This window comes from Haemaphysalis longicornis, unplaced genomic scaffold (assembly GCF_048455015.1).
Source record: "Haemaphysalis longicornis isolate Haplotype H1 unplaced genomic scaffold, Haemaphysalis longicornis Haplotype H1 scaffold_6, whole genome shotgun sequence".
Classification (NCBI taxonomy): domain Eukaryota; kingdom Metazoa; phylum Arthropoda; class Arachnida; order Ixodida; family Ixodidae; genus Haemaphysalis; species Haemaphysalis longicornis.
The window spans coordinates 154,499,666-154,511,017 of record NW_027526407.1 but is presented as its reverse complement, the minus strand read 5'-3'; the positions used below and the strand labels follow the sequence as shown (position 1 = coordinate 154,511,017).

General features: G+C 44.3%; 1 long non-coding RNA gene across 1 annotated transcript; it reads left to right on the top strand.

Moving 5' to 3' along the window:
- The first annotated feature begins 5,353 nt into the window (after positions 1–5,353).
- On the top strand, positions 5,354–10,879 carry LOC144141217 (uncharacterized). The gene is made up of 3 exons (XR_013316485.1): positions 5,354–5,670; positions 7,768–7,852; positions 10,283–10,879. It is a non-coding gene; the product is annotated as an uncharacterized LOC144141217 (long non-coding RNA).
- Positions 10,880–11,352: the final 473 nt, after the last annotated feature.

Genomic DNA, 11,352 nt, shown 5'->3' with positions numbered 1-11,352 from the left:
GTCGCCGAGAAATGTGTCCTGACTATTCCACAGAAACGATCTGTGCACGTGGCGCTGCAGAATCCGTGAAGGGAGCGCAGTTTCACTGCCGTGGGTGGAGCCCAACTGCCCGTCCAAAGATATATCTATTTAAGATACCACTGAAACCATTCGCTGACTGGCTGTCTTCTTGTGCAAGGAGGCTCAAGCTCCAACTGTGCAAGCATGGGAGAAGTGCAGCCGATAAGATCGCCGTGTGAGCCAAGTTTGGAACTTCTGCTAATAGTCCTTTAAAAGTCTGGTGTACATAAGGTTAACAATATTAAGTGACAATTCAGTTATTGTTCATCTATGCTCAGATTTGTTGCTTAGTACCATTGTGCTTTCAACTTAGGAAGTCTTAATGAAATGATTGACAAGGCTTAAAATTACTGCTTGGCTTTTATTTCCCTTTCCTTCGCTCCAGTACCTTTCGCCTCCTCTAACCTGGTTAGACAACAGAACTTCCTCCTGCATCTGCTTTGAGTATGTATTTTGATAGGCTCGTTCCTTCTTTACTCTTGTGTTTGGCTTGGTTGGAATTGAACATAACCAGCCACAATACTTTCATTCACTTTCAGCAGGATGGGCTAATGATGATGAGAGCTTATCTCGGAGGCTTGCAGTCTATGCGCAAATTCCAAGTGGCTGTGACATATATATGCCCATCCCAAGCACTCTGCGGAGTTTAACTTGACACTAATGCTTATATTCGCAACTGGTGAAGCGTGCTTAAGCGTCTACTGTCAAAGCCTTTGGGGTAGTGAACAGGAAGTTTCCAATTGTGAGGGGACGTTTCACATTCTATTGCTTTTTAACTCCGCACTGTGTAACCTGTTTTGGAAAATAGCTCAAGTGGATTTACTTAGTGGTAAGGGGCATTATAAAATGTCCCACATTTCGTTCACAATGATGCAAGTCTCGTCAGAAGCCAGCTGCTAGAAAATACATTCACGCGTTGTGTGTTGTGTGCCCATTAGCTGTTTCTTTTTCTTCCACAAAACGGGCACTTAAACAATCCTTTAAGCCAACAGGCTTAAAAAATAGTTCATCAAGTACAACTTCGGGGTAATGGTTGGTGTCGAGCGTGACATTGCCCACTACCGAGAGTACTTCTTAATACCTTGTGCAAGAACTGGAGCCAAGGCCACGTGCGTGGATGTGAATGCCTGTCGGTGGTTGTGAAAGTTGCAGTACAACTGGAAGGTGTATGAATCATGGGTGGCTTTAACAATAAAATGACTGCTGAACGTACTTTTGCTCTGGTATCAATGAGCAGCATGTGAGCATTGATAAGTGCTTCACTGTTGACATTTTTGTTACACAAAAGCAGGCCATGTTAAGGCCCCCTGGCAAATATTCATGAAAAACACTGGACCAAAAAGCTGCCAACACATGGAAACCATGTTGATCACGGCACCTTTCCTAGTACTTCAGTACCGCTTATCAGCACTGCGTTTTTTCCCCCCAACTAGTAAACTATCCCAGCGTTGCACCTTAAGCCAGAAATCAAACACTTGCTTGTCAATGACAAGTGATCTGCCAAACTTCCGTGTCTATGCAAAAAGTGAGTAGCTCTACTTTCTGTGCACTGTTTGTGGCGTGAAGCTCCGTTTCTAAACAAAATGCCAGGGTTCTTCTGGAAGATGCACAGCATTAAAACCTCAACAAAAAAGGAATAAGCAAGCAATACTCTCTTGCACTACACTAGAGTCCTGCGGGAAAGCCAAACCAGCAAGTGATCTTTTTCTACAAAGCGCTGCAACGAGCCAAAAAAAAAAAGATTTCTTTTTGCGGACACCAAAGCTACGCTGGAAAGCCAAAATGTGTGGTGTCTGTTGCTGCAGATTAGCTGCAAGACGGGCATGTTCACGCAAAGATTTATAAACCAGGCTGGTGGGGTAACAAAATCATTGAATGAGGTTACAACAAAATGTGTGATGAAAAATGATATAATACTGTTTGTGTATAAATAGCAATTAAAGGTATAAAATGGTTTTGACACTAGTTAAGTGGCCTGTTGGAAATCATTGGCAAAACCTAAAGAACAACATTTCATACAGCTGCAAATGTGAAATAGCAAAGCGTGGTTGAGGCCTGAATTCAGCAGGCATGCTCCAGCTGAGAATGTATAATTGCAGAGCAAAATAATTATAAAGGCCTAGGGTAAAGGTGAGCTTAGTTGAGTTACCACCAAGGTATTTGGTAGAGAGAATAGTTACAAAAATAAAGAAGCAACATGGGAAGCTTTATTTTCCCTGATTTAAGTTTATCAGCACTGAGCTTCATGTTCTGCATGTCCCATTGAAGAATGTTACACCTTCATGCACTCGGCACATCACATTTTACGGTATAACACAGTTTACTTCGAACATAGGTAAATAAGAGAATATTACATAAGCAGTTCTTATACGTGAAATAGAAACAGCAGGGTTTTTAAAACGAAGCCCGTAAGTATGCTGAATGAAGGGGACCAATGATGAGTTTATGTTGTTACTAATAACAAATTTCAACGACCTTATCTGAAACAAACCCCTTCTATGGAGGGACTGTGTGTAATCATAAGATTTTTTTTTATAAAAGGTTGTAAATGCCCTGTAAATGTATGTCAAAAGGTATTTTAACGCCCTAGTCGTGGCCTGTGAGTCATCGGCGCTTTTTTCTGGTGTTTAGATGATTAAGGGCTGTTGTACGGGATCCACCTTCTCTTCTCACTTTGGTCACCATCTTTCTTAGTCACTGCATTCATGTGCTTGTTCAGGGAGCTAGTAAGCGAGGACGACAGTCGGCACCAACTATCAGCCGAGTTCCTCCAGGCTGGGACAATTGCTGGAGAGGCTAAACAATGTTTTTAAAATCCCTAACTGAGAGCTTTCACTTTTTGTTTTGTTAAAGAACATTTAGGCAACCCTTCAAGAACTGTCCGAAATAACAAAAATGACTATTGTGCCCATTAAATAGTTAATCTACGCACAGTGAACCATGGCATAAAATCTATCAATGCGAACCTACCCTGTGAACCTGCTTAATATTTAGCAGAGACTCACTCCATTCATTAGCTGTTTTATGGCACTGTGGGTGGGCTACTGGTTTCCACCTATGGAGCGTGTGGGCCGCGCTAGTTTCCAGGCGTCCAGTCAAATGTTTTTGGAGACTAGCACTACCCTGCAGTGTATGAGCCCTTGGGATGGCCATGTGAAATTCTAGTGAATCATTACAAGCCACCAAAGAAAGTGAGCATTTGTTTATCGACCACTGTTTTGTGGCCACGAAAAGTTTCGTTCATTAATTAAAAAGACTAAAATGACATCAATTTTATTGCAAACATCAAACAAATAACTGGAATTACAGAAAATGTGTAAAGCAGCTGGAGCTCCATAGTCCCTTTCCAGCTATTTCTCCATGCCATCAGAGAATCTTGTTTGTGCGACTAACAGATACCGACCTATTCCACTGCAAAGAAACATAACTGGGCGATTGTAGTGGGGCCTCTAGTTCCGTTTGATCATATCACTTGAGTGTTTACGTACAGTTAACATACTGATGACTGTGTTTATAGTGCATGCACATATAACATCAATGTAGTTTGAAATTGGGATCTTTTTCACCATTTCTTTTTGTTAAATTCGCCCCATGACAGCCTTGACGTTTGCCTATCAATTACATTTGCAGCATGCTCGCTGCTTATACCTGTTTACACAAACAATCCGTAGATGCTTTCACGTTCCAGGCACATCTTAAGATTCTCTTTGACGTTGCTTATTGAGCCTGTGCAGAACCCATAGGTTTTCATATGCTGGAGTGCATGTAGGTGTATTAGACATGATGGCCGGCCAAGCGTACACCCTTCCTATTACCGTCTCTACAGCCTCTTCTCTGACCCTATTGTCTAGGTGTGTGTCCTGAATTAACTTCCTTTGCATGAGGGACTCAGTCAAGTCTGGCCAACATAGCGGTATACCACGGTACAGTGAGACGTGAAAGTTATACCAGTGCAGTGGCTATGAGATGAAGCATCTAGCTAGTCTACCTTTTGAAGGTCGCAGGTCCTAAGCTGTCGTAGAATCATGTATTCTACTACGAAATCTTTGGTTTCTACTAGGAAATCTTTTTAAGCGCTGAATATCACGCAATTATGATCCTTGTGGCGCATGCTCACAAGACTTTTCTGCTCATAAAACGTATCGTGGGTGTAAAACAAATTTTAAACTACAATTTCGCCCACTAGAAAATACGAACTTCCCGATTTTCGGAAGTTTTCCTTGCTAATATTTCAGAAGAGGAGATCTACTGTAGTGGTACAGTAAGTACGTGGTACATGTGTGGGAACACCAAAGATTACCTTTCCTATTCTTGGCGCAATTGTCTGTAATTGTAATGCGCACATGTGCCTAGTAAAAAACGGTTGCCGCCACTACCCTTCGTCCTCGGCACTGTACATTCTGATTATCTTTTGGCGCTGCTAAGTTGTCTTCATTTCGAGAACACACACCGCGATTTCAGGTCGCCCATTTAAGCATTGTGGACTTGCCGTGGTGCAAACTGTTGATAGCAGATGCCGCCGCGCCGACATGCGTCGGAAGGTTCACAGAATTACGCTCGGACGGTGTCTTTTCTTGTGTGGAACGTAGCTTGTTCGAACGGGGCCAGTCGGCCTTGCGATGTCGTATCACGTACGCTGAAACTGTACGCAGGTACCATCGGCGTATACAAACTTAGCATAACCAAGCGGTCACAGGTCAACATTACTCGAGAGCGGCTATTTTGCTGCGGTCTGGAAAGGCTGGCTGGGTCCCCACGGAATACATAATCACAAGCAACTTTCTCACGTTTTCAGATAGTGCTTCTAGCAATATGAACTCCGGTTTATCTACGTGGTCGGCCCGAGAAAATCGGAGCTTCGTCACGCTTTCGGATACGCGACTCCATGTACGCGATACGGCAGCTGGCAGCAGCAGCAGCATCGCCGGCTGCTCCCGCAAGAACAAAAATTGTTTGTTTAGAAAAGTTTTAGCAGCTCAATGGTGCGTTATTTTGTACTGCAAATAAAAAAAAATGTGTATTTCGGACTACACTACACAAAATAATGACAATTATTCATGTTGTGACGTCATTATGACGTCACGCGTGGCAGCAGCCGTGGCCAGGGGGGCGTAGCTGGTGCCACGCGCGTGGCAGGAGACGCTGCCTTAACAAAATACTATAATGGCGTCTGCCTAGTTTGCTTCAGGGGTGGTGATGGAGGAAGAAAGTAACTGCTAAAACTCTATGACTGCTAGATAGCCAACTGTAGTAATAAGTCTAGTCTAGGCTAGCTTATATGCAGTCTTTGTTATAGGTGCGCCAAAAAAGACGTGGGTTGTTCGTTGTGCGTGGTTTTGGTGGTTTGTTTTCGATTTGCTGGTGTTACGTGAATTACTACGTGGTCCTCCTGCCGTAATATTACGTGTTAGTGCTCTTGTGCCACCTGAAACATCGTGAGTGCTGGCAAAGCGTCTGTGTCGTCGCCGTACTGCGCTGCTGTAGCAAACGCACATCGAGGTCGCCATTTGACAAAATACCTGACAAGTTGTGCGTGCCTACGTGAATCAAGAGTCTACTGCAAGTTCCAGTCTGTCGACGCGACGTGTGAAAAATGCTGCGTGTTCTGCCGTAAGTGATTGTTTATCGTGGTGCATGTTAAAATTTTATTACGCGTTGCCGCAGTGCTGTTTTGTTAAACGTGTTGAGTATATTCCTTGGTGTTCGGCTCGCCGCGCTTCTTTTATTGTAAATTACCGGCTGCGTCGGCGCGGTCATAATGAGCTTCCAGGAGCGGCGGCCAGTATGCTGTGTGAGTGATCGACCCCCTTGCCATTGTCGGCAACGAAAATATTATGCTGACGGCCCAGCGGCCGCCGCTTGGCTTGGGTGGATTCGACGCTAAAGCTTGTTGCATGAAAAAAAAAAGAAAACTGCGTTAATGGTTGTAAAACAAAACGCCCACTCCCCGATTTTTTTTTTTTTTAGGAGGCAGTTGACCCACAGTATATTTTTTTACAGGACGTAGGCAGCTTAGCATTGTTCTAACGGGTAGTTTTCGTTTGCGGGTAAAGAAATCCAAGGAGGCTGCATTACATTTGTAGTTATAATACGTAAGAGTTGCATATACGTTGAATTTTAAACATTTAAGCATTGCTAGCAACTTTATAAGTAGTACCACATGCACAAGGTCTTTAGGCAGTGAACATTTGACCAGATAATTGTTTAGACGTCGCAGCTTGAAAACATGCTGTTCCAGCCTGCATTGCTGGTGCAGTCACAGGGCAGCTGTCACTGTTTTAATGCAAGAAATTTTTCCACCTTCCTAAGCTCATCCAGCATCGTCATGATCAGACAGAAATTCTTGTGTGGTGTGACATTATTTGTAGCTGGCTTGCATAAATTGTGTTGACCGTAACATGTTGAGCATGGGTTAAACGTGTTGATTCTTACAAATATGCATGTGATGGGGATACAATCACGGTGCGAAAAAGATTAAGCAGGGCGTGGGCTTGCCACCGTGCTCCTTCGCCATCCTGTTTTTTCGTTTCGTCAGCATTTCAACTTGCCTACCCCTTGGAGGTATTGGCACGCTGAGACGTTCACCATGTGCCTCAGAGAGAATTTTAATGGCGCCATGAAGACAAAATACAAGTTTGTATTATTCGAAAGATTTCGTGTGGTATGGTGCCCCCAGCACTTGTCCAAATGCAAACGATGCTTTATTCACTGAGAAATTCATTAATTGAAGCTAAAATTTTGGTTTTCCCGCTAAATCGTGCATTTTAAGGGTCTGCAATGACATCACAGGAACCGACCGCTCTGCAGCCGATTGGGAAACCTTCTTTACCGTTAGTTAACCTAGATGGTGCCACCATACCGTGGCAAGCCGCTTTCTGCTTTTGTTTTGTTTTTACCCTTCGCTAACTGCAGAGCTGGCTGGTATGACTTAGGTTCTGTTGCGGGAAATGAGCTAGTGGGTCGCATGGCCATTTTCTTTGTTCCTAATTTGTAGCTTATTTGAGTGGAGTTTATGTTAAAAATGGTGTCAGCATGATTCTAGCAACGGAATCCTTTGAATGAACCAAACTAGTGTTTTCTCTTCATGGCTCCTTTAAAAGCCGTAACCACGTTTCGCACCCTCTGGACCAGAGAATATGCTTGCACAGTGGAAATCTGGGGCCACAGATTTCTACCAACTAGGGATATTTAATAGGCTTAGTTTAACATTAATTCAGTGTAAGGATGCTTCTGTTCCTTTAAAGTATGGCTGAAAGCCTTGTAAGGATTGTAATGTACGTACAGTGCTCACGGATTGAAACGCGACACTGCAAGCGCGTAACCTGCGCTACATGCAGCGCCGCCAGTGGACGCCCGTGGAAGCTAGGTGTTGCATTGTGGTATACCACGAGGATGAGAGTGTTTTGACCATAAGCTTGCTGCTTCGGGTTGCCAATAAGCGGGGCAGTGGTTCCCCGCAGCGGCAGCGGTGCGCTGTCAGCGACAGCGGCGTCCATAGACGGCGCTGCATGTATTGGCGGCCACGCGCTCGCAGTGTTGCGTTTCAATCAGTGAGCACTGTACTTATTTTTTAGCTTGAAAGAACTGAAGGTGCCTTTTTTGCCCTACAAAAAAGAAATTCTGTCATGTCCTGTCAGAGCGAGTATTTCACGGCATTATACCGCATATTTACGGCTTGTTTACTACTTGAACTTCCATTTTTTACAGGGCCAGGTGTTTGACATGGAGGATGTACGTTGTGAGCTACCAGAAGAATTGGCTGCCTCCTGTTTCTATCTATCCTGCACGACCTGTAAGTGGAGTTCATTACGGCTGTGAAATGCATGAAAATCTCGATTTTGAAGGCTGAGAGAACATGAAAACATAGAAAACCATTGTGGCATTCTTGTGGTACCTTAGTGATATTAAGACATAAGAACATTGCAGAGATGGGGCAAAAAATAAGGAACCGATGAGGGTGAGAAACTTCCTGGTACCTTTCTTATTTTTTTTGTCGCATCAGGGCTGCGTCCTTGCTCCATGAATTAATTAATAACGACTTTGTCACCCTTGTTCACTGTGGTAGTTGCGTGGTACCCACAGACAGTGTGTGGGGATTTTTCTTCTACCGCCTATTACAGATGAACTAGATCTTTAGACTTCTACTCAAAAGTCATATTATGGATTACATTACATGAGTGAAACAATTCCATGCACCCAGAAATAGAATTTAGCTGAATTCACTTCAATGCCCTAGATGCAACTTGGGCCTAGCAGTGAAAAGGGTGTACTGCGTGCTTTTTTGCCACTGTGTTTCATGTAGTGTAATGAGTCTCACTGGCCATCGTAGCCCCCCCCCCCCTGAACAGCTATTTACTCTAGCAAATATAATGATGGTCCTAATTGTAGAAGGGTACCCGCCGCGGTGGCTCAGTGGCTAAGGCGTTGCACTCCTGAGCACGAGGTCGCGGGTTCGATTCCCGGCCGCGGCGGCTGCTTTTCTGATGGAGGCGAAAAGCAAAAACGCCCGTGTGTACGAGATTTCGGCGCACGATAAAGATCCCCAGGTGGTCAATCCGGAGCCCTCCACTACGGCGCACCTCATTGCCTGCGTTGCGTCGGCGCGTTAAACCCTACAATCAATCAATTGTAGAAGGGTACTCAGCAATTGAAGAAAGAGCTGCGGGGGGTTCTGGTTTGTGTATCAGACTTTGTTTGGAATATTGTTATGTAGCCACGGATAATGCAGGGTTTTTGTAAAAATAAAGATTATCGGAGCAAACTTGTGCTCTGCAGTAAACATAAAAAAACACAAACCTCGAAGGAGTCAGCAAAGGGACGTGCATGGATGAGCGTTGGCGAATTGAATGCTGCAGGGTTTCTTTTGCACTCATTCATTTCGATCGAGAACATTTTAAATAAAAAACAGGAAAAGCTAGGATAGGGATCGCAAAGCAACACCCTTTCCATATCAAACAGGACTGCTGGTGCAGCATACAAAGGAAAAAGGGGAAAAAGACGGTTCCCTTAAAAAAGGATAAGATTGCAGGGTGTGGCCAGGTGCTTGTAACAAAACATTTTGTAAACAAATCAAATGGTGTGGTTGGGGGCAATATTATGATGTTTGTAGTAGGAAAAACCTGCATTATTTCCGAACAGTATGAATGCTCTGTGTGCAAACATATGCAAAAATGCTTGTGTGTTTTTAGCATTTGAGTGCACGTTACAGAGTAGTCGGCTCAAGTTACTGCGTTAGCTTTCCTCATTGCTGGTAAGTATAAACCCTGAAATTAAATTTGCTGTATTCGACCGCTTTAACCCTTTCACTGTCACTGATGTCCTGGTTTGTCTTCGAATTTCTCCTCCACGGTGTCACTGACATACCGGTGCGTTTTCTGTTGTGCGTTGAAAAATTCGTGCCATGGTGCAAAGTTGGCGCACCTGCACTGTTTGTGCTATCTGTCAAATCTTTCTAGTGCCCAGCTTTCGCTGCTTGGGGGTCACTCCGTGCACTGTACATCTGTTGGGATGAGTGACCACGTGGCACGCGTGCAATGATGGGTGCAAGTGTGCTATCCACCACGTTTTTCTAGGGTTGTTTTTTATTTCTGTTCCTGTGTCTGCTACCCATCGACACAAGGAAATATAAGAAGTGAGGAGCCAACCTAGAGGTTGGTCAGTTCATGGTGATGTACATTTTGCTTTTTGTAAGCAAGCACAGACAAACTAGACAATGCAAGTGCTGTCTCGTAAACGAAATGCACAATAAAACTGCTGCATTTATAGGTTCCAAAGAACGCGTAGACACAAGCAACTACTCATGATGACGACTGATCAATGCCTGTCTTAGCATGTTCATGCAATTTTATGTTGCCTTCCCTGCCCCCCCCCCATATTGCGTTGTTCCCACAGTGCTGCTGCAATAATCTCATCTCAAATGTTCTTGCGAGGCTGTATAAATGCCCGTCATGAGGAGGCCATGAATCTAAACAGTACTTAGTTCTGGGTTGTGTTGCCTATGTAACAGTATGTCATATTTGATGTTCGTAAGCTCATTAGTTAATTTATGTGGTCTAAATTTTGTGGCTAATTTTGCAACCTAGAAGTTGTACCTTCTCTTTCAGGATACTTGGTTCAGTTTTGTGTGGGAACACTCCTTTATATTTATAAGCATAACCAGCAAATGTTTGAGACGTGTTTGTTTAAACCCCTTCATATGCGATCAATGCGTTTGTCATTTCAGGTTCAAGCGTGGCAGTGGCTATCCCGTCCTGTGAGGGGTAAAGATGAGGCGACACCTGGTGTGGCAGGCGGCAGCAGCACGTATGGATCCAACCTGAATAAAATAGTCAGGTTTGCAAGAGTCGTGTGATTCATGTGATTTTCGTCAGCTTGCTCTTACAGAAACAGCTGCAGCATGAAACAGTGACTGTGCAGCTGGCTGACATTTTCTACATGCAGCTGGCTGTTGGGCGCTGTTATTTGACAGCATGCAAAGGGCACTCAAAAGGTGGAAGCTTGTGGGATACGTAGAGGACGGAAACATAAAGGATTCTTGGAGGACGCAGAAAGTCGGTGGCGAAATTTCAATACAGGGGACACACAAGGGACGAATGCGGTCTGTTGCCTTCAAGACATATAGGGGACACACAAAGGCCGTATGGTGTCTGTGTTGCCTTTGGGAGATAGACTGGACGCATGGAGGACGGAAACACACGGGACACTTGGAGTACGCAGAAAGTCGGTGGCGAAATTCCAACACAGAGGAAACACACAGGACGCACGCAGTCTGTTTCCTTCGGGACGCAGACTGTCTTTTGACTGGACGTAGAAATTTTCATAAGGGGACTAACGCCCTTTGCAACAACCATTACTCCCTTTGGGGACTAAATGTAAGCGGACGAGTGGTTCGTCAACCACCCGGTTGATCCGCTCCGATATTATCGAAGGACGAACTGCTGAAAGGGAGTCGCAGAAACAAAAACCGGTACCAACAAAGATCGAACCACCGCCTCCGCAACAATACCCAAGGAATAAAGTACGCTAAAACCAGGCCACGCCGCCGTGTTCTTTTTTTTGTAGAAATAAATGTATTTAGTCAAAATAGAAAATATATATTGAAGTACATGTACAGCGTGCAGTACTGTGCACAATGCGACAGATTCATTGCAACTGGTGTCCAAATTTCTTTCCGTGCATGCGAACGTGACCACGATTTGCGCTTTGCTATAGGAACTGTTATTCAGTTCGATTCTAAACAGAGCCTCACAACCGCAGTTTTTTCTCGTGAAGAACAATCAACTCGTCGCCTAG